Here is a 20148-nt window from a genome sequence, read left to right as displayed (position 1 = left end):
TTGGGGTGGGGGTGAAGAAGCTGCCTACTTGACTACCTCCCTCAGCTCAGCCTCCCGTAACCTTCTGTTTGGACCAGTCATTCAACAGATATTTCTTGTTTAGCTCCACATTCGTTTGTGCTTGCGAGTAGGCGACCATGGGAACCTTTGTTCCTTGAGACTGATATTTAATCTCCCCCAAAGCAAAAGCTCCCTCAACTACTGGTCTCCTCTGTGACACAGCATGACTTCAATTCCTGGAACATGTGCTTTACTGGGACCTCGTTATGTGCTTGGCTCTGTGCTGGTGTTTGGGGAGGACATGTGCTTTGTCCTCCAGAGTTAACATTGTTATCAAGTCATACACCCAAATATCTCAACACCCAAGAAGAACATTCTACATTTCCTAGCAGACGTAGGAGAGACTGTGGAAGTAAGACAGTGTTTCCTTAGAGAAGATATATTTCTTGGGGATGAAAAAGACTTCATGAAGAAGCTACCATTTGAATTTTATATTTCAAGGGTATTTTGTATACTCTATGGGAAACTCAAAATATCAGGCTCTATTCATTTAACACGGAGATAGTTGACTTCTCACTACATCTTCGCACCTCCTTCGGGGGTTGTCTGGCTTCATTTTTAAGACCACTAACTTGCTTCTTGGTTTGCTTTGACCTCCAAGCCAGACAGTGCTTCCCTTCTCTGCCATGACAGCTCTGGAATCCAGTCTCTGAGAATCACCAATCACATCCCTGTTGTAACTTCTGTGTTTCCACCACTTGCCTCCTTCCCCAGGCTGGACTGCAGTCTGAACCACCCCATCCCCCAAGGTTCCCATCACTAGTGTGACCTTCTTATTGGCCCCCAGGTGGTCTACAGCTCCAGGTCAGCCCTCAACCATGATCCTGCTGCTAGTCTTTCTGGACCCACAGTGGTGATGGGAAATGCATAGCTGCAGCCCTGGCCACCCCAGTCCATTCGTCCCTACTCACCACAATCCTACTCTTCTCTCTGGAGCAGATTCTCAAGGTCTCGTCCTCTCCTCAGAGAGTCTTATTCCTCTGTCCATAGCCTGATTCTCAGTCGAAACTTGGGATTCTATATTGACATAAAAATTGAGCTCCCTTCTTGTTCACTCTTATTTTCTCCAGCTAGACTCTAAGCAACTTGAAGATCTAAATTTTCCACTGCTTTCATTCTTGATGGTTACCCAGCCCTGTGCTTAGCTGCATGGCAGGTGCGCACCAGACATCTGGAGATGCATCTCATTTGCGTGTACTTCCCTCAGTGCCCAGCAAAGAACACTGCACACAGAGAGAGTACCCCACACACAGTAGGGGCCAGCTGAGGATGTGAGTGTGTGCGTGCATGCGTGTAGCACGGGGTATAGAGAGACCCAACCCCACGGAACCTTGGTATGACTCAGAACTTCAGACAGAAAGCACCTGATCTCTCTACCTGGAAACAAATACAAGACCTGCTTGTCTGGGTTCCACACACCCACTTGCCAGTATCATCCCGGATGAAAGGTGTGCATGGAAAAGGAGGAGGAGACAGGAGGGACTTCCCCCACTGCCTTCATCTCCCCACCCCGGCCTCACTGCTGAGAGCAGAAGGAAGTCAGCCAGGGAACAGAGGCCAGGGTGGTCGGACCTGAGGCTCCCGGGACCCACACTTGGGATCTTCTCTTTCACGCTTTGTGGCGCTGCCTTGTCTCATGCCCATAAGTGTTGAGATACCAGGTCCCAGCCCTTTTCCCTGATTCTTTGCTGCCTAAAATAGAACTATATTTTAAACTGATTATTTAATGCATTTCTCTTTAAGGGCTTTTGTTAAGAATGAAGGAGCGAGCCTACATTTTAATATTGTAAGGATGCATTTTACATAAGATAAACAGTAATGTATTTATAGATGTCCATGTATCTGTAGCTAAATCATGTTAGGCCAACTTTAGAACACTCTGCATCGCATTTGAAATACAATCTTTTTTGAAACTTGCATATAATTGGACAGTTTTGTCGCCAGGTTTAAGACAGCTGTCACATTCAAAGAAATACCTCCAAAAGCAATTATATATTTTAATTTAGGGCACTAGAGGAACGCCAAGGAAAGTTTCCAATAACACTCAGAGCAAAATTTCTCAAAATTTCTCAAAATTACATTTCTTACCACCCTATCTGGATACAGACAGTCAGATTGATATAGATACTACTGACAGAAATCACCCCCCTTCAAAAAATTCTCTCCCCTTCCTTTCTAAAATTGCAAAGAAACTGTGCAGACAGCAGACACTCAGCGTGTGTACATACTCTCTCTTTCATCTCTTCCTGTCTCTTTTATGTCTCAGTTCTTTAATATGAAGATCAACTTAGCCTTTTGATTTTCTTCAGTTTAGTGTTAATTTACCCTCCTTGCCCATTTCCCAGATTCTGAACAACAAAGAAAGACAAACAAGAGCTCTCCATTTGGAGGGACAAGCTAGTGTGAAGCCACTTTTCATACTGTCCTTTTAATCTGCATCAAAACTAAATCTAGCAAGAGAATTCGTGGTTCTCCAAATGCTACTGAGGGAGCAGAGGTCTGCCGCGCAACTCATCCCTCCCAGGTCGGAGGATGCAGAAGCAGACGCAGCATCCTACAGATCTGGGTTTTTCGGGCCGGCTGATGTCCTTCCTCCCCAGTCGTGTGAGTTTAGCAGAAGATCCTCTTGGTTGGGGAGGGAATGTCTCATAACTACTTTTTAAGATTAGGCACACTCACTGCTTGGCAGCCCTGAAGCTGGGGTGCAGAGTGGGATACTTCTACCAAGAGAAAAGGAGCCACCTTGTCTGTCTTCTCCCCCTCCTTCCCCAGACCCATGTATGCACACAGGTGTGAGCACACAAACGCCCTGGCCTCCAGCTTAAACTTACCTGATACATTCTAGACGGGACTCCCTGGAGTCCTGGGGGTTTGGTTGTCTCTTTTAAGAGAATCAGGAAGGAAGCAGAGCCAGACAAAGTGACAGGTGTCCTCTCCCTCAGTGACAAGACATAAAACCCAAGATCCAGGGACCCTTTGGGAGACTCTGATCTCACTAAAGACACTCCCCAAGTCCTCCGCATCTGTCTCTAACCCACTCAGAAACCCATGTGTGTGTATTGCTGGAAGAGAGGAAGCAGCCACAGGCACCTGGAGGGAAAGATTATGCAGGGACAGGAAACTTGCCTAGCTCCATCCACCTCGCTGTGTTTGTGAATTGTTCCTCTACCTTATCCTCTTATCCAGTGCCAGGTGGGTGTCAGGGATTCCCGACAGAAAGACTATGTGAGCAAAGACTTAGCAGTGAGAGACAGCAGGTTATCTGCCAGGAACTACAAACGGGTCCTTACTGACGGGGCAGAAGCATCGACGGGGGAGTGGTGAGACAAAGCTGGGGGGTGGGGGGCAGGCAGGGCCATATCAGCCCAGAACTTAGGCTTTATCCTGTAGGGAGGGGGCCTGAGGGGCCCTTGAGGGATTCTGTGTAGGAGAATGTCATGGGCCCACTTACATTTAAAATGTGTTTATTTAAAAAGTGTTCATTTTAACATGGCTTCAGACTTACAGCAAAGTGTCAAGAGCAGTACATAAAATTCCCAGATGACCTTCAAGCAGATTCACCTAGATTTCAAGTGTTGATCTTTCTCTCTCTCCCTCTCCCTTTCTCTCTCTCTCTTTATTTGCTTATACAGGTACGGATACAGACATATAGATACATACAGACAGATTCAGAAAAAAGGAAACAAGACAAACATATATAGAAGGAGATGTATGTGTCTGTATTTATATCTATATTTGCATAAACAGATACTAAGCTGGGGCATATCTACGTGTGTGTGTGTGTGTGTGTGTGTGTGTGTGTCTGTGTATCTGTATTTATCTGTTTTGTTTTCTATTTCCTGAACATTTGGAGAGTAAAATGCAGATGATATGCCCCTTTGCCCCTAAATGCTTCAGTGTCTAGTTCTTAAAAACAAGAAATTCTCTTACTCTTGCTTTCAAAATTATTACTTTGGTGCCTGTGTAGAAAATGGTTTGCCTCTAGAGAGACCCAGATAAGGAAATGGGTAAAGAAATCTCGTTGGCAGTCAAGGCAAGAGCTGATGAAGGCCAGACCAGGGTAGGCGCTTCTTAAAATCACACACATTCTGCATGGTACACCTTACGTGTCTAGGCGATAGATCGATGAGACTAGTAGGTGGTGAGATGAGGTTCCAGGTGCTGCCTTGTTTCTGGTTGGGTCTGCTGGGTAGATGGTAGGTTGCAGTGCAGTTCACTGAAATAGGGAGTGAGGAAGGCGGTGATAAGTTCTGTCCTGGGCGTGTTGTGACCAGTGTGCCTTTGAAACATCCAGATGGAGATACTGAGGAGGATGCTGGATGTACTACGGAGCTGAAGCACCAGGTAGAGGCCTGGGCTGGAAACGGAGATTCGCGAGTCATTCGCAAGTATAAAGGTGGTAATTAGCAGTGCTGGAGTGAGTGAGGTCACCAAGAGAAACGGGGAGCCTGGAGGCAGATCCCTGTGGAAACTCAGCCTCTTAGGGACCTCATTCCATATCTTGGGGCCCTGCAGAACAAAGTCAAGGCTTCATTCCATGCAGCAGCCAAGTCTCCCAGGACGTCGCTGTCATGACAGGGAAACCGCTGGCTGTGGGCCTGGCGAAGCCAGTGGCTGGGGAGCCGGCTGCGGGGGGGCTTGGAGGTGAATCGCTCACGTCTCACAGTTGGGGGCTCCCTAAGAGTCAGGAAGGGGAGAGGTGATTTGAAGGGGTTAATCCCTTTGCTCTGAAAGGCTGGATAAAAGCAAGAGAGGATGGGTTCTTGCTTAATGAGGTCAGAGTGCAGGCCACAGCGTGTCCCCGAGGAGAGGGGCAGGCCGAGAAGGGCAAGCCGGAGCCCCGCGCTGTGAGCTGGAGAGCCTGGGAGCAGACGCGTGGGGGCTGGGCGCCCCACAAGCCTGGTCCTGCCATGGCTGCAAAGGCCTGGCTTTGCGGGGGTGGGGGCAGACAGGAGGCGAGGAGAATTCCTAAGAGTTTGATGTCAACCTAAGTCCTGTTTCATTTGTTTCTTTGGTTGTTTTTACCTTCCTTTGGTCTGGTTTGGGATCAGGTACCCAGAGTTCAAGTCTCCTCTCTGGCATTTGAAAATTGTGACCCCGCATAAGTCACTTCCCTCGCCTACCTCATCTTTTCCGTATTTGCTAGTGAAGAGACAGGATGGACCACATTAACAATACCTGAGCTTTTGGATTTCACTAAAATTTAAAATTATATTTTTAAAAACAACGCATTCAGGAAAGAGGGCCACCTCTTTATTTGTCCAAGTTTGGGCAAACATCCTTTATAATTACTATCACTTCCGTAAATAAAGGTGATTCTAAAACCAATAACTCTGGAAAAAGCATAGTCCCAAAAAGCAAACAAAAAAGAAGACCTTCCAAAGAAATAAAATCAGCAACCTTATACCAACCTCTACAAAATACCATAACATTTCTCATTTCTCAGTGACTTGCTGAGAAGATCATCAAGTGTTGACCTAATCGTCAGACCAGGAATTAATTGGGAGCATTTTGTGTGACTCCTGGGCTCCTCCCAGCTCCGGCACCTGCTAGTCTAGAATGCTTTCCTGTCCCTGACCAAGCGCTGCTACCAGGAAGAAGGACCGAAATTCTGGGAACTGACGCTTCCCTGCTTGGCTTCCTGTGTTTCTTTCTAGTGCTCAGCACAAACCTGGCTCCCGGCAGGTGAATTCCCCCTCCTGTGGCCTCCTCACACCCTCCTCTACTGCTGCCCAGCGCAGTGTTCTGGCTGGTTACATGCAGTGCACATATAACACGCAGCGTGTGTACACGGCGTGTGGCACCTGCGACTCGCTGGGTGTCCCGCCGGACCAGACACGAGGTGTATGAACAGGCATCTGGTCCTTGTTTTCCCTCCTCCCAGCCCCGATCTCAGCCCAGTTTTGTCACTTAGAATCATAAGGGTTCCCTTGACTCCCCCTCTTCCGCTCCCTCCATCCTCTCCGTCCTCCAGTCCTGTTCTCAATTCAAGAACATTCTTAAACCTGTCTTCCCCTTTCCACTTCTGTCGCTGCCTCTTAGGTCAGGTCCCCCGCCTGCATCTCACGCACCTCGCCCCTGCTCCTACCTCACCGTGTGCACCACAGCCAAACTCACCTCCAAAAACACCCTTTCAGTCACGTCCCTCCCTTGGCTCCTATTCGCTACGGGAAAATCACACTGTGTTTACACCTGGAAAGGGCGTTAGGGATTATCATGTTTTGCAGAGTAGAAAATCGGAACCCCAGAGAGGAGAAGCTTGTTGTCCAAAAGCACACGGTTATTGTTGTGAGAGCCAGGGCTTTCTAAATAGAAGCCAGCGCCCATCTGCCTCTCTGTGCTAATCAATAGAATTTTACAAACTATCCGGCATACGATCACAGGGCATCCCTGCAGGACTTAAGGGTCAAAGCCGAGGCCCCCTTAGTGTGCCTTCCGCCCTGCCTTCCAGCTCTGCCGGCCCGGCCCGGGGTTCTGACCACCCACTCCAGTGAGTGTGGTCTCTTTTTTTCCCCAAACACACATAGGTTCTTCCCACCTTCAAATGTAGCCTCAGTCCGTATTCCCTTGCCTGGAATGTCCTCATTCATTTCACAGGAATGTATTTAGCTCTCAATCTGAGCCAGAACCCTTGCTGGGTGTCAGGATACAAAGATAAAGTCAGGGTTTCTGCCTTGAAGGAGCCCCACAGTCTGGGAGCTTTTCCTGCCCACCCTGAAGCTTCACTGTCCCCACCAGCCCAGCCCAGCCCAGAGGAGGGACCACTCCTCTGAGTTCTGTGCCTCCCTTGTCCCATGTTATCCCTCAGGTCCTGACTCACAGTGTCTGCCTCCCAGATCCAGTTCCTCTGTCACACTAGACTGGCTTTATCTCCCCAGGAAGGTCATCCACTCCTTGAGGGCTGGGCCTGTGTATCACTCGGTTCCCCAGTCTCCAGAGTACTGGGCCTGGTGTCTGACGGGATCACTACAAAGCTCAGTATGCACCTCCCGTCCCCACGGCCTCACCATCATGTTCACACTCATGCAAGGGAAGCGAGGATGAGACGACCACTAAGAAAACATGAAGGGGCAGAAACGTCCTCAAGAGCCATATGGAGCCTTAGGGTACAGGAACCACGCGGAAGAAGCGGGGTCCTGTGCCTGCTAGACACAGACCAGTGGTCAGTAGTGGGATGTGCGGAGGTTTTGGAAACCGGGAGGAAATACCATCTCCCATTTCATCAGCCACACTGAGAATTGGCTTTATTCCCTACAAACACTGAGTGCTGGAGGACAGGAGAGACTCACACGTGTGCATGTGAGTATGCGTGTGTGTGTGTGCGTGTGTGTGTGTGTGTGTGAGCATCAGAGAGGCAGAGGTTTGGAGAAAGAGAAATACAGAGTGAAGCTAATGAAAGTCAGTGAATAATACCATTCGAAATGTCCAGGATAAGCATTTGGTTTTATTGGTAACATCGAAATCACCCGTGCCTTCTGTCCTCTGCAGCAGAAGCCATACTGACCAATCATTCTTTTTTTCTTTTTAAGTTAAAGTACAGTCGGTTACAAGGTGTCAGTTTCTGGTGTACAACACAATGTCCCAGTCATGCATACGCATACATGTACTTGCTTTTGTATGCATACATATATTCATGTTCTTTTTCATTAAAGGTTATTATAAGATATTGAACATAGTTCCCTGTGCTATACAGAAGAAATTTTTAAAAATTTTATTTTTATACACAGTGGCTAACATTTGTAAATCTCAGACTCCCAAATTTGTCTTGAGGTCTCTGACTCCACCACAAGTCTGTTCTGGGTCGTGGGGGCTCCTGTGAGAAAAGGTGCACGGGATCTAACATCCAAAGCTCATGGATCAGCTGAGGTCACACTTTCTCGAGTGTGAGGGCCTCGCTACCAGGACACTTGAGCTTTTGAGCTCTTCAGCGAATCCGAGTCCAATCACTGAAAAACATCTAAAGCGCCTGGAAGGAGGAGGAGACATGAAGCCTTTTATCCCCCGTCCCCCTTACACAGGCCCAGGTCACAGAGGCAGCCCTGACGCCCCGGGCCCCGCTCTGCTCGGTCGTCTTGCCCCGAGCGTGGTCTGAGCACACGACTTCTTGGTGGACTCACGGTTGTCCCAGGGTAACTGCAGCACACCGCCTGCCCTCGCTCCTGCTAGGGACCTACACTGAAATCCCTTTCCAGCTCTTCCTGGGGTTGCTGTTGTCACAGTGATTCCAGGTCCAAGAATTCCTCTCCCAGGAAGGCCTGGATTCCTCTGGGTCTCTCGGTTACTTGCCCGTGCACGGCCTGCGATCCTAATAGTCCTAATAGTCCCAGCGGGAGAGACGACTGACTTCCAAGCCCGTGTGCCCTAGAGCCGCGGTGTGACTCCCCGCGATCTAGGGAAGCTGTGAGGCTTTCAGTAGAGCTGTGGCTAAATTCCGGGTCTGAGATTAAAGCCGGCCATCCTCTGGGCTAGCTTATCTATTTGCATCTCTTCCAGTCAAGGGCTTCTAATACCCACGGCGAGTGCTGCTACTTGTCTTCAAGTGTTGCAAAGATCAACTCCGGACTCCGAGAGCGCTTTGCTCTGGTCTTCCGAGCCCTGCTCCATGGAACACCCAACGGATGTTAAGCTCTTCTTCTGTGCCAAGTACTATGCACGTACTTCACATACGCTGCCCACTGTAGCCCTTACCACCCGCCTGCAGAGGGGTGTTACCCTCTTCACAGATGAGGAACGTGAGGCTCAAAGACACCACGTGCCCCAGGCCACCCAAACGGTGAAGGTCAGAGCCCCAGCCTCTGCATTACTTGGGGGTTTCTTAGAGGCACGTTCCAATCATCGTCAGACACAGGGAGCATCCAAGTCCGTGCCCTGGGCCGTCCCTCTTTGTCCTGGAATCTCTAACCAGAATGGGCAGGAGGAATTAGGACTGATGCTCTGGGAGCTCAGAACCTAGGACCCGGCCCAGCTGACTCCTCCGGGAGCTCATTTCAGTTCAGTGTTTCTCAGCCCTTCCACCTCCACTTTATGATAATCATTTCCCTGGGAAGCCTGGAGTCCGGGTGACTTACACACACGTAGAGAGATAGAGAGATAGGTCCTGTCTACTGTAACCACCCCGTATCTCTTCATGAAGCCTAATGGTTTTCTAAGGAACAGGCAGGACAGAAGGCGGAGGCCCCCATTTACCGTTTAAGCAGCAAGAGATGAAAAACCGAAGCTGCTTGCCCGGCTTCTCGCCAGTTCAGGCTGAATGTGGTTCCAGGTCTAGGTTAAAGTTAAACCTGCGCTGAGTTTAATGGGCTTCCCAGGAAGCCACGCACCCGTCATTTGTTAAGTTTCCCTTAAAACAATGCTCTCTGGTTACCCCGCCCAGCCTCCCCCTTCCCCCACCTACCGGAACGTCCCGGAACACTGCCCTCACACCCCCCACACCCTGCACTGGCCTGAATGCTTGCTTGGGACGATCCCAGATGCCAAAGTTCTAAGTCAAAAGTCATGAGTGGGTTTGGAAATCCGAGGCAGCCAGGTCTCGTAAAGCGATGGGGAGGTGGGGCTGGGGCCAGAGTTAAGGCACCATCACCCCCAAGCAAAGAGGGAGGCTGCCAGCCCAGGGGGTGAGTAAAGCCTGAAATTTGAGGAAGGACAGGTGCATCCTCTTGTGACTAGGGCCTAATTAGGATGCCCCAATCCTAGGCCACCTCATGGCCTCAGGCAAGGATACAAGATGTATAAGAGGTGGGCAGGCTCAGAGCGTTCCAAACCCCTCGGCATCTCCACACTCCAGTCGCTGGTGAACTTGGGTAAGTCTGGCAAAGGAGCCCCCCTCCTTGCAGCCTTGCTCCACATGGTCCCAAACTCTGACTGGGAGCTGGGCTGAAGCTCTGGGTGGTTGGTCAGAAAGAAAGTCCTCGTTTGGGCATCTCTCTCTTCCTCATCATCTGGGACCACCCGATCGTGAGGGGCAAGTCAACCGCTGAAAGGTGTGGGAAGGCGGGCTGAGATGGGGCGGGAGGGTCTGCCAAAAGGCCACGTCTGAGGCTCCTGCCGGCATGTGTGGTGCGGGTGTTCTGTGTCTCCTGGTGCTGAGAGGGGCTCGGGAGGAGGATAGGGAGGCACCGGCTCAGGGTCGGAGCTGCCTTTAAGGGAAAGAGGAGCACAGGGAGAGAGGGGAGCTCCCCAGGGAGCAGGAGTGCAGAGGCCCCGGGGAGCTGAGCAGCAGCAGCAAGACGATGGGCGCAGGGGCAGGGTCCTGCTCCGGGAGTCGGGGACCACTGTTCCCACCGCCCTGTGCTGCGTGCCTGGGGGGTGACTGCCTCCCTCTCTGAGTTTTGCTTTCCTCAACTGTAATTAAGAGGCGAGCTAAAAGGTCCATTTTGTCTCCAGATTCCTCTTTTCTGTGAATTTTCTTAGAGAGTGGTTAAGATGCTCCTTGCTACCCTTTTAAAATTGCTAGGAATTGATTTACTAAGTTGAAACCCTTACACGGTGCTCATCATGCACTGGTACTCGTGGGTGGGTGGGTGTGCGAGTGTGTGCGCGCACATACACACACGTATTCACGGGTGTACATATTTATGTGTGTGTGTTTGTATGGATGGATTTTTACGTATTCATTTAATTCTTATGACAACTTTAAGAAAAATAAGTACAGAGGAGTTCTGTAACTTGCTCAGTCACACAGCTGGTTCATGGTTTAGCCAGGACTCAGATCCCAGGAAATCCTGTTTCAGATTCCATAGTTTTTGCCATAACAGTACCTTTCTTTTTGTTCTCTTTCTCTCCATCTCTCCTTCTTTCTCTCCTCTCTCTTTGTACATTTCTCTTTGTTTTCTTCTGCCTCTCTCCCCTTCTCTTCTCCCTCTTCCTCCCTTCTTTCTCTCCTTCCTTTCTTGTTTTTTTGTCTCAAAAAGTTTGGAATAGCTTATAGCCTTGTAGCTACAACTTATACTCAAGCACACATGCACACACATTTACACACACACACTTCATATCGGTGAATCCACCAGGGCAAAGGAAAAGTGGGGCAAGTGTGAACGAGGCAGGAGGTTCTCCCAGATCAAGTCTCTCTAAGGCTCCAGCGTTCCTCACTCCCGTGTCTTTCTGTTCCCAGTACACATCCTGCCCAGAATGTCTCAGCAGAAGCAGAAGCAGTGCTGCCCCCCGCCCCAGCAGTGCTGCCCCCCACCCCAGCAGTACTGCCCCCCGCCCCAGCAGTGCTGCCCCCCGCCCCAGCAGTGCTGCCCCCCACCCCAGCAGACCAAGCAGCCTTGCCAGCCTCCACCCAAGTGCAAGGAGCCCTGTGCCCCCAAGTGCCAGCTGAAGTGCCCACCCCCTCAGCAGTGCCAGAAGTCCAAGCAGAAGTAAGCCCCGGGCCTGTGACCAGAGGCCAAGCCCCCGGGGGATCACAGCGCGTGGAGCCCGCTCCCCTCTCTATGCAGCCGTGGGCCCCACTCACCACCGGCTTCTGCGTGCGGCCGCACTCCGGGGAAAGGCAGCACCCAGACGGCAGCTTCCTGGATCGCTCCCTCTTGTTCATCAGCAGCTGCAATTTCCATCTCAGACAAGGATCTCATTCTAAGCTACCTAATTATCTTTGCTGACGTGTATCTACATTACCCTGTCGACTTCTTGGAAACTTGGCCCTGTGCCTGGACACCCTTTCCTGTCAACCTTCAATTCTGCTCCTATTTTCCAAACAATTAAACACAATCCCTCTGGCATTCATGTCTCAGTTTGATTATTTTGTTGTCTGGCAATTTAAAATTCCTGCAGGTTTTGTACCCCACTCCCCAGCCCAGAGCGCTGGGAGAGCTGGGCGTGTGGGCAGGCTGAGGAGGAGGCGTGGGGCAGAGGCACTCTGCAGCTGAAGGACATTTACACGGGTCCTGCTGGGGCAGGGAGGAGAGATGGGCGTCTCTGTGGCCTGGAGACACAGCCTACATCCATGGAAAATGAGAACACCACATGGGACCAGGGGAGAGGATGCCCATCTAGGAACACATGCCCAGACCGCCCCCCAAAAAATCATCCTTATCCTCATAGGCCCAGAAAGAGTAAGGGACTGCCCCGGCCAAGAGCTACATAATAGCCAAGAGCTACAAGAGCTACATACAAAGAAGAGGATTGAGGCAAATAAATTATAATTCAGAGAACACACTCCAAGCGTTTATGGGTCAAAAGGAATTGAGGATAGGGCCTTAAAAATTCTCCCATAAGTGAAAGAAAAGGCCAAAGTTTCTTCAGGCTAACCAAATGTGTAATTAGGGGACAGTCTCTGCGAGCATCATATATCCAACACACACACATCCACTGCCAATATTTTATCAAATCACAGCCCCTGTTATTTCTCCAGCTTGTGATTCTCCTGGGCTATTTTCCCTCTCACTGCCCTCCTGCTTCCAGCTCCCTAAATCCCTGGGATGTCAGGGTAACCAGGTAAGTCAGACCCATAACGAATCCAGACTTCCTGTTGCTATTGCTCCCACTACCCCAGCCCTTTCTACCAAACCCTTCCCTTACAAAACAGTCCGCAGACTGGGGTATCAGAACCTCCTCTCCTACACCTGACCCCCTTTTTGTGCCTCTGGGCTACAGAGGAGTCACTGAGAACCAGCAGAAGTACCTAAAAGAAGCCATAGGAAAACATAAGCTAAACATCTGGATTACCCGCAGCCTGTGCCACAGCCCCCGCCGAATGCAGAATCCGTTCCAGACTGAAGCTTCAGCAGAGCTTCCCCGCTTGGCTCATCTCTTCTTCCTCCATCCTACCTCTTTTCGTGCCTTTCAGCTATGCTCCATCCATCTGTTTATCCATCACCAATCCATCTATCGCATCCATCAGTCCATCAGGGCATCGTTTGTTAGCACCTCCCCCGCCCATTTGCTTAGAATGCATTGGATGCTGTGAAAACACAGATGCACACATGGGGCTCTGGGCCTCTTGGTTGAACAATCCCCACAAGAAGACCGAGCTGAGAGCTCCCAAGATAACAAAGAACAATTAGTGAGATGGCGTCTAATTAAAGGATGACTTGGGAGCCATGGGTACCTCCTTCATGCCCTCAGAATTCAGAGGAGACAGACAGAGAGAGAACCATGAGGGCTGCTGAGGGGCTGGAGGAGAACTTGGCCACCTTTGTCATCACGGCAGCTGCCCTGGGGCTCCCCAAAAATGTCTACTCCATAAGGAACACCTGGAGAAGATGGATTCCAAATAGAAGGACAGTGGGATTCGGGTAGGCAGGGAGGACGACATTCCAGGACTGGGTGCAGCCTGAGCCAGGGCTGTTCATGCCTGGTGGACCGAGGAGGGCCAGCCCTCCTGCGTCCCAGCCTCGGTCTTTAGTGGTGACAGTGAGGCCTCTGCAGCCACCCTCACCCGCTGAAAACCGCAGAAAGCTGGAGGGCGGCTCCAGTCTTGTGACCTGTGTCTCATAAACACCTCCCCCGTAGTGTTGCATTCAACAGAAGCTCAGGTATGACATACAAGAAGCATTGAGAAGCTGTATCAACCTTAACTGAACCCCCTGAAAACGAAGAGACCATGCCGAGCTTCCTGCACACTCAGAGGTCTCCTTCAGCCAACTTTCTGAATGTCTCCTCTCTTGACTCCCATACGCTCTCTCCCCTCAGATCTCTCGTTTGGGTTCTTACCCTCCCTCACTTAACCGCTTGACATGAGGTTTAATCCTACCTCTCTGGGCTCCATTTAATTTTCTCCTCCACTAATTATCATAATTAGCACGTATGCACATGTGCTCGTGTGCAGACCAGCTTGCTGATTTTTCTTTTATTCCCGTCGCACTGGGTTTGGATCCTGGAACCACCCTGATGCTGCGGTGAATCACAAAACTTCCCCAGGTCTCACTTTTCTCATCTGTGGAGTGGACAGAGTAATAGCTGGCTGCTGGGGCTGAAGGAGAGGGGTGCTCAACGAGACTGTAAATAAATAGAAGGCATCGCGTCACCCGTAGTAAGCGCTGAATGCTAGCTGCTGCTTTTACTCCGATTCTCCACTTTCTGCCAGAGCAGCAAGCTTAGAGGCAGGACCCACCGCTTATTCCTGCCAACTAGAGGACCTGAGCTTTAGACCTTTAGTGAGACAGGACACACCTTGGGGACAAGAGCAAAGACCGATTGCGTAGAGTGAAGGGTCTGAGAGGGGTTCACAGTGGGAGACGAGATCTTGTCTAGGGCATAATCACCCCATTTGGTGGTTGCCCTTTTCTTCCAGAATCTTCCCTTTTTTTTAACTGAAGTAGTTTACAATGTTGTGTCAATTTCTGGTGCACAGCATCGTATTTCAGTCTTACATATACACACACATATTCCTTTTCATATTCTTTTTCATTATAGGTTATAGTACAAGACATTAAATACAGTTCCCTGTGCTGTACAGTAGAAAATTCTTGTTTATCTATTTTATGTATAGTAGTATCTCCAAATCTCCAACTCCCAGTTTAGCCCTTCCCACTCCTTCCCCGCCTAAGGTTATTTCTGTCTGTGAGTCTGTTTCTGTTTTATAAATAAGTTCATTTGTATTTCTTTTTTAGATTCAACATATGAGTGATAGCATACTGTATTTTTCTTTCTCTTTCTGACTTACTTTACTTAGAATGACGATCTCTAGGTCCATCCATGTTGCTGCAAATAGCATCATTTTATTATTTTTTATAATTGAGTAGTATTCCATTGTGTAAATATACCACAACTTCTTTATCCAGTCATCTGTCGATAGACATTTAGGTTGTTTCCATGTCTCGGCTGTTGTAAATAGTGCTGCTGTGAACATTACAAAAGATACAAATCTTTTTGAATTGGAGTTCCCTTCAGATTTATACTCAGGAGTGGGATTGATGGATCATACGGTAAGTCTATTTTCAGTCTTTTGAGAAATCTCCATCCTGTTTTCCACAATGGCCGCACCAAACTACATTGCCACCAACACTGTAGGAGGGTTCCCTTTTCTCCACAGCCTCTCCAGCATTTACTGTTCATGGACTTCTTAGTGATGGCCATTCTGCCCGGTGTGAGGGGATACCTCGTCGTAGTCTGACAGATCCTGCTCTGGCCCACAGTGATTTTTCCCTGTCAGGTTGCACAGCCAGCTGTGTCTTTTGGAGGCAGCCTTTGCTCCCTGGAGGCAAGAGCTGAGGCCGATAAGCTGAGGACCCCTGTTCAGGAGCAGGGCCCTGACTGACACGGGGCGCAGGGCACACTGATGCCATCCTATTGATGCAGGCATTGCTATTCCTGTTAGAGACGGGGCTGAGCTGCAGAGAAGCTCCTCACCTGGGCTCACAGTGACAATAGCTTGTAGGTGGTAGAGTTAAGGTTTGAACTGAAGACCCTCAGCTCTCTGGTCCGTACTCTTTGTGACATGGCAAGTGCTCTGACGGTGTTACCAGCTAGAAAAAGCATAAAGACTGGAGACCATCCTTCCAGAACTTACAATCCACTGATCTGTTGGGCAGGCAGAGCCAGCATGTTCATGCTATCACACACGCACACGTGCTTACACAGGGATACAGGCTCATGCACGTTCACACACTCATATCAGTGACACCCACGGGGTTGTTATTCAGAGTAAACTCGTTAACTTTGGAGACTGACCATGACCACCAAGAGCAGAAGCTGGAGCGGCACCCCGGAGGCACCGGCTGTGACAGGCATTGTTCCCCTGGCTTCTCGGCGCTGGAGGACTGAGCTGGCGGCCGCCAGGGTGGTGGCACAGGCGCTGGTGGGCACAGGAGCTGGTGCAGTGGCTGCTTGCCCGCTGCTACAGACGTAGTTTTCACATTTTAACTCTGATTCAGCAACACCTGCACGTACCACTCTGCACCTGCTGGACATCAGCCCGGCGCTCACTCGCTCTTGCACACTCATGCTCATATTCCCACGTGCATACGTTCATGAGTCCTCACATGAGGCATGACTTACCCCACGCTGACACACAATCACACGCTGCCAATCACCCTGAAATACATATTCACACAGCAACACACAACCCTTGAACGCACCATCACGCATGCTCACACTGTAGTCTCGCGCAGGCACTTGGCCCCAGAGCAGAGAGTCCAGACCTCTCCCCAGGCCTCTGCAACATTCCAGCAGCGAATTGCCACTCAAGGACAGAAGCACAAAATCCCAAGAAGAAGGGTGTGATGCTGAGGGCTTGGAAGGAGCTGTGCCTCCCTCCGGGAGGAGTACGGGTATATATTCCAATAAATTCCCTGGGAAGTGGTACGGTGCAGAAAAGGACACACTCACCCTGGGGCCTGACAGACCTGGACTCGAACCCTGTCTTCCTTCTGTTTTATTGAGTAACCTTGGCCAGCCTCACCTTTCTAAGCTGTAAAATGAGACTAACTCAGACTTCCAGGCCTGCACTAGAAACTCAAAGGGAGTTGCTCACAGGTGGTAGTGGCCTGTCCTTCCCTCGGCCCTCCTCTACGTGGCCCCTGGGAAAGTGAGGGCATCTCAGTTGCCCAACTGCTGGGCACACACGCTGCGGGGCCCCAGGGGATCCCTGGCTGGCACTGGATTTCAGCAGAGAGGCTGCAGCTCTAGACACCGGGCATCCTTTGTCGGGAGCCCTGTCTGTGGGTGCAGCCAGATGGGGTCCACTCTGCCTTCCCCTGCATGGGCCCCGGCTGCCTGGTGCCCCTAGGAATTGCAGACTCCCGGCACTGAAGATGTAGCGGGCTTGGCCTATCCCCAGGTCTGCTGAGACCTCCTGGGTCTCTGTGGTGCCTTTTGAATTCTCTGTGTGTGTGTGTGTGTGTGTGTGAGAGAGAGAGAGAGAGAGAGAGCTGTTATTGTCTCTTGTTGTCGGGGTGGTCCAGGGGCAGAGAATAGTCATTGTTGATCCTGACTTCTGGCTCCTAGGATTCAGTCCTCTGCCTTCTGGAATTTTTACGCCAGTTATTAGGTTTCAGGTGACTGCCGCTTCCAGCTCGCTCTCCAACATCATTAAAAGGAAGCCCTTCCCCCTCTCTGTCCTCAGCTCTCCAGACGGTCAGCCCTTAGGCTTGAGTCTCCTCTGTCCCCAGGGGCTGATGAGACAGAGGTTCACTTCCACTGGAGCTGAGGAGGCACTAAATACAGCTCCCAATAAAGAGCACTGGACAGAGAGTCAGGAGACCTGAGCTGTCGCCGTGGCCCTGCCCCAGCCGCCTGTGTGATCCTGACGGTTCATCATCTCCTTTCCCCGCCTGGTTTCCTCGCCTGCACATGACGACGGCAGGCTCACCGGAGTCTTTCTCAGCTCCCTTCCCATGCTGACTCAATGGACGGTGACTCTCTCTAATCTTTATTTAATCTCTTCTTCTCCTAAGTAGTCACAGTCACAGAAAACCCTTAAAGAAGTAAAGATGGGGTGGGGCCACCCAAGTGACTCGGCATTCTGTATGGCTTCCTCCCAGAGGCCCAGAACAGGCTTAGCTAAAACCCGCATCCATCTTGGAAGATCCCTCAGCCTTGGGACTAACTTGCCTCCCTTCAGGGAACCAGTGCACACACAGTCTGGGGCCAGTTTCCGATTTGTACACACATACATGAAAGCACCAAGTTACTGGTACAAGCAAGGCACTATACTAGGGTTTGAACACTCTTATCCTATATAATATTCATTACTACCATAAAGGATAAAAGTTCTTATTTTGCAAATGAGGAAAATCAGGCCCGAGGAGGTAACAAACTCTGCCCAGGACCACACAGCTAGCAGCTGAAGAACTGAGATTCAGACCGAAGGCTGTCCACAGAGAACAAACACGTGGCTGCCAGGAGGTAGAGGGGCTGGGAGGGGATAAACTGGGAATCTGGACCCTGCACTTGTTGGGGAGTGATGGAGATGTTAGCTACCCTGATCGTGGTGGTGGTTCCATGGGTGTACGCATCTATCAAAAGTCATCAAATTGTACATCTGAAATATGTGCAGTTTACTGTACAGGGATCACACCACAATGAAGGTATTTTTTAAAAAATCTAAGTCTATCTTTCACGCAAGCTCATCCTTTAGACTAATTCTACTCTCTCCTGACGGGCAGGCTGAACTTTCCCAGTGGAAGCGTGGGCTGAGCTGTCCCCATTTTCATTTCATACAGTTCTTGGGAGAGAGAGCACTCTGGTTGATGGCTTAGACCTTCCTTTCTGGCCTCCATGGACCTGGCCAGGAGCCCTGTTTCTTGTTCATAAAGGCCTTAGGGAAACAGAGTGAACGGGAAGACAAATAAGCACCTGGCTTTGCGGTTGGAACAGGTGAGAGATTACCTTGTGGTTTCCGTTCAGGTCTTCACTGACTGTCCCTACTGCATTCTCTGCGCGCAAGTGGGTCAGCGTGGTGGCCTGTGCCTTGGCTCCCTGCAGACAAAGTGTGCGAGTGCGTGTGTGCGTGTGTGTGTACATGCATGTGTGCTATTCTCTTTATGGATCCTCAGGAAAGTGCCACTAGCTACCATAGTGCCATAACTTTAGTAAAAGGTTCAGCCGGTTTCCCATCATACCTGGTATTACAACTGGGCCCCTGTGGGGACAGTTGTAAATTCCGAATCCCAGTTCTAAAGAGGCTCACTTTGCTGCTTCTTAGAACAGACTGGGGGAAGTTAATAGAATGATGTTGGCTGTGCTACCCCAGGCGGCAGGTGACCTGGGGCTGCAGGGTGGATGCCGTGGAAAGAGGGAAAGCAGCAGAGCCAGGATAGACAGCAGGGACTGGCAACCCGGGGAAGAGGTGAGCGAGGCCAGGCGTGAGCTCCGGCCGCCCGCAGGTGCCAACAAGGGACCCCACACAGCTCAGGCTGGGGCTGATCACAAGCTCCTTCTGCACCAGACTTGGCCAAGAGGGGCCGTCTGCCCCAGAGCTGGGAGCCAGAAGAAGTTTGTTTGCAGGAAGAAGAGTGGGAGCTGAGCGGTAATTAAAGCAGCCTCTGTGAGAAATCTCACCACCTGAAATTAGAGACGGTCCCTCTGAGACCGCCCATGGGGACAACCCCTGAGACAGGATGTCTGGACCTTCAGCCCAATTCTCCCTCCTCAAGATTCACCTCCTACTTGGAGATCTCTTGCTAAATATGGCTTCCTCTTTTTAAGCCCTTGTATCAGAATTAAAATGAAGCCAGAGCAGCCTTTAAACAACAGTGTGCTAAAGGCCCAGTGACAACCGAGAGGGAGCGGACACAGAGCAGGGCGTGTAACCAGACCATCTGGTCGATAAAGCTGCCTCACTCATCCCAGCGCGGCTCCGAGGCCAGGGTCCTTCCCGGCCCGCTCCCGTCCTGCCGTCATACGCAGAGGCCCCACGTCCTCCCGGTCCAGGGGCACGCCCAGCGCTTGGAGCTGGCCCTGGGCTTCATAACGCCTTTCCTGCTCTCTCGGCAGCAGTGGTTTGTGAGAACAGTGATTCTTAAAGGGGAAAGATGGCAGGGTGATATCTAGGCTCCGATATCACCTTGTCCAGAAGCCTTCCGTGACCCCCAGGGGGGGTTTCAATGTCCCACGGCTTCCCTCACGTGTGCCCTTCGCTGGCCTGGAGATGATCATGCTGTCTTGTAATCACTCGGTCACTTGTCCTCCTAGTCCACTCACTGCCTGTCTGTTCACCAAACACAGGACTTGGCACAGACAGCTCCTCCTCAGTAAACGGCAAACCCATTGCTAGATCGCGGAAGGTCCTGCAGGGGGATCTGAGGCAGCGCTTTCACGCTCTGCTGGGCCCCCTCTAGTCGAGGCTTGCTTCCCGCACACACCACGTGTCTGCTCAGCAAGCCCTCACCTTGCAGTTGACTGACTCCCTGAAAGAACCACAGCAAGTGACCTGGGCATCCTGAGCCCTGCCTGTCCACACACCCTGTGAGGGAAGGCTGCCGTCAAGCGGCACAGAGAGACTATAGTCTGGGGGTGAAGCAGCGTCGTGCAGGGCAGGTTTCAGTCTTAGAACCAAACTGACATGGGCTTGAATTCTGGTCCAACCGTTTACCAACTGCATGACTCTGGACAAGTTACTTAACCTCTCCAGGTTTCAATTGCCTTGTTTGTTAAAAGGAGGTAGCGCTTCTCCTGCAGGGACTGAGAGCAGCTGTGTAGAGAGAC

This window comes from Vicugna pacos, chromosome 21, assembly GCF_048564905.1.
Source record: "Vicugna pacos chromosome 21, VicPac4, whole genome shotgun sequence".
NCBI classification, from domain to species: Eukaryota; Metazoa; Chordata; class Mammalia; order Artiodactyla; family Camelidae; genus Vicugna; species Vicugna pacos.
Note: the sequence above shows the minus strand (reverse complement) of the source record.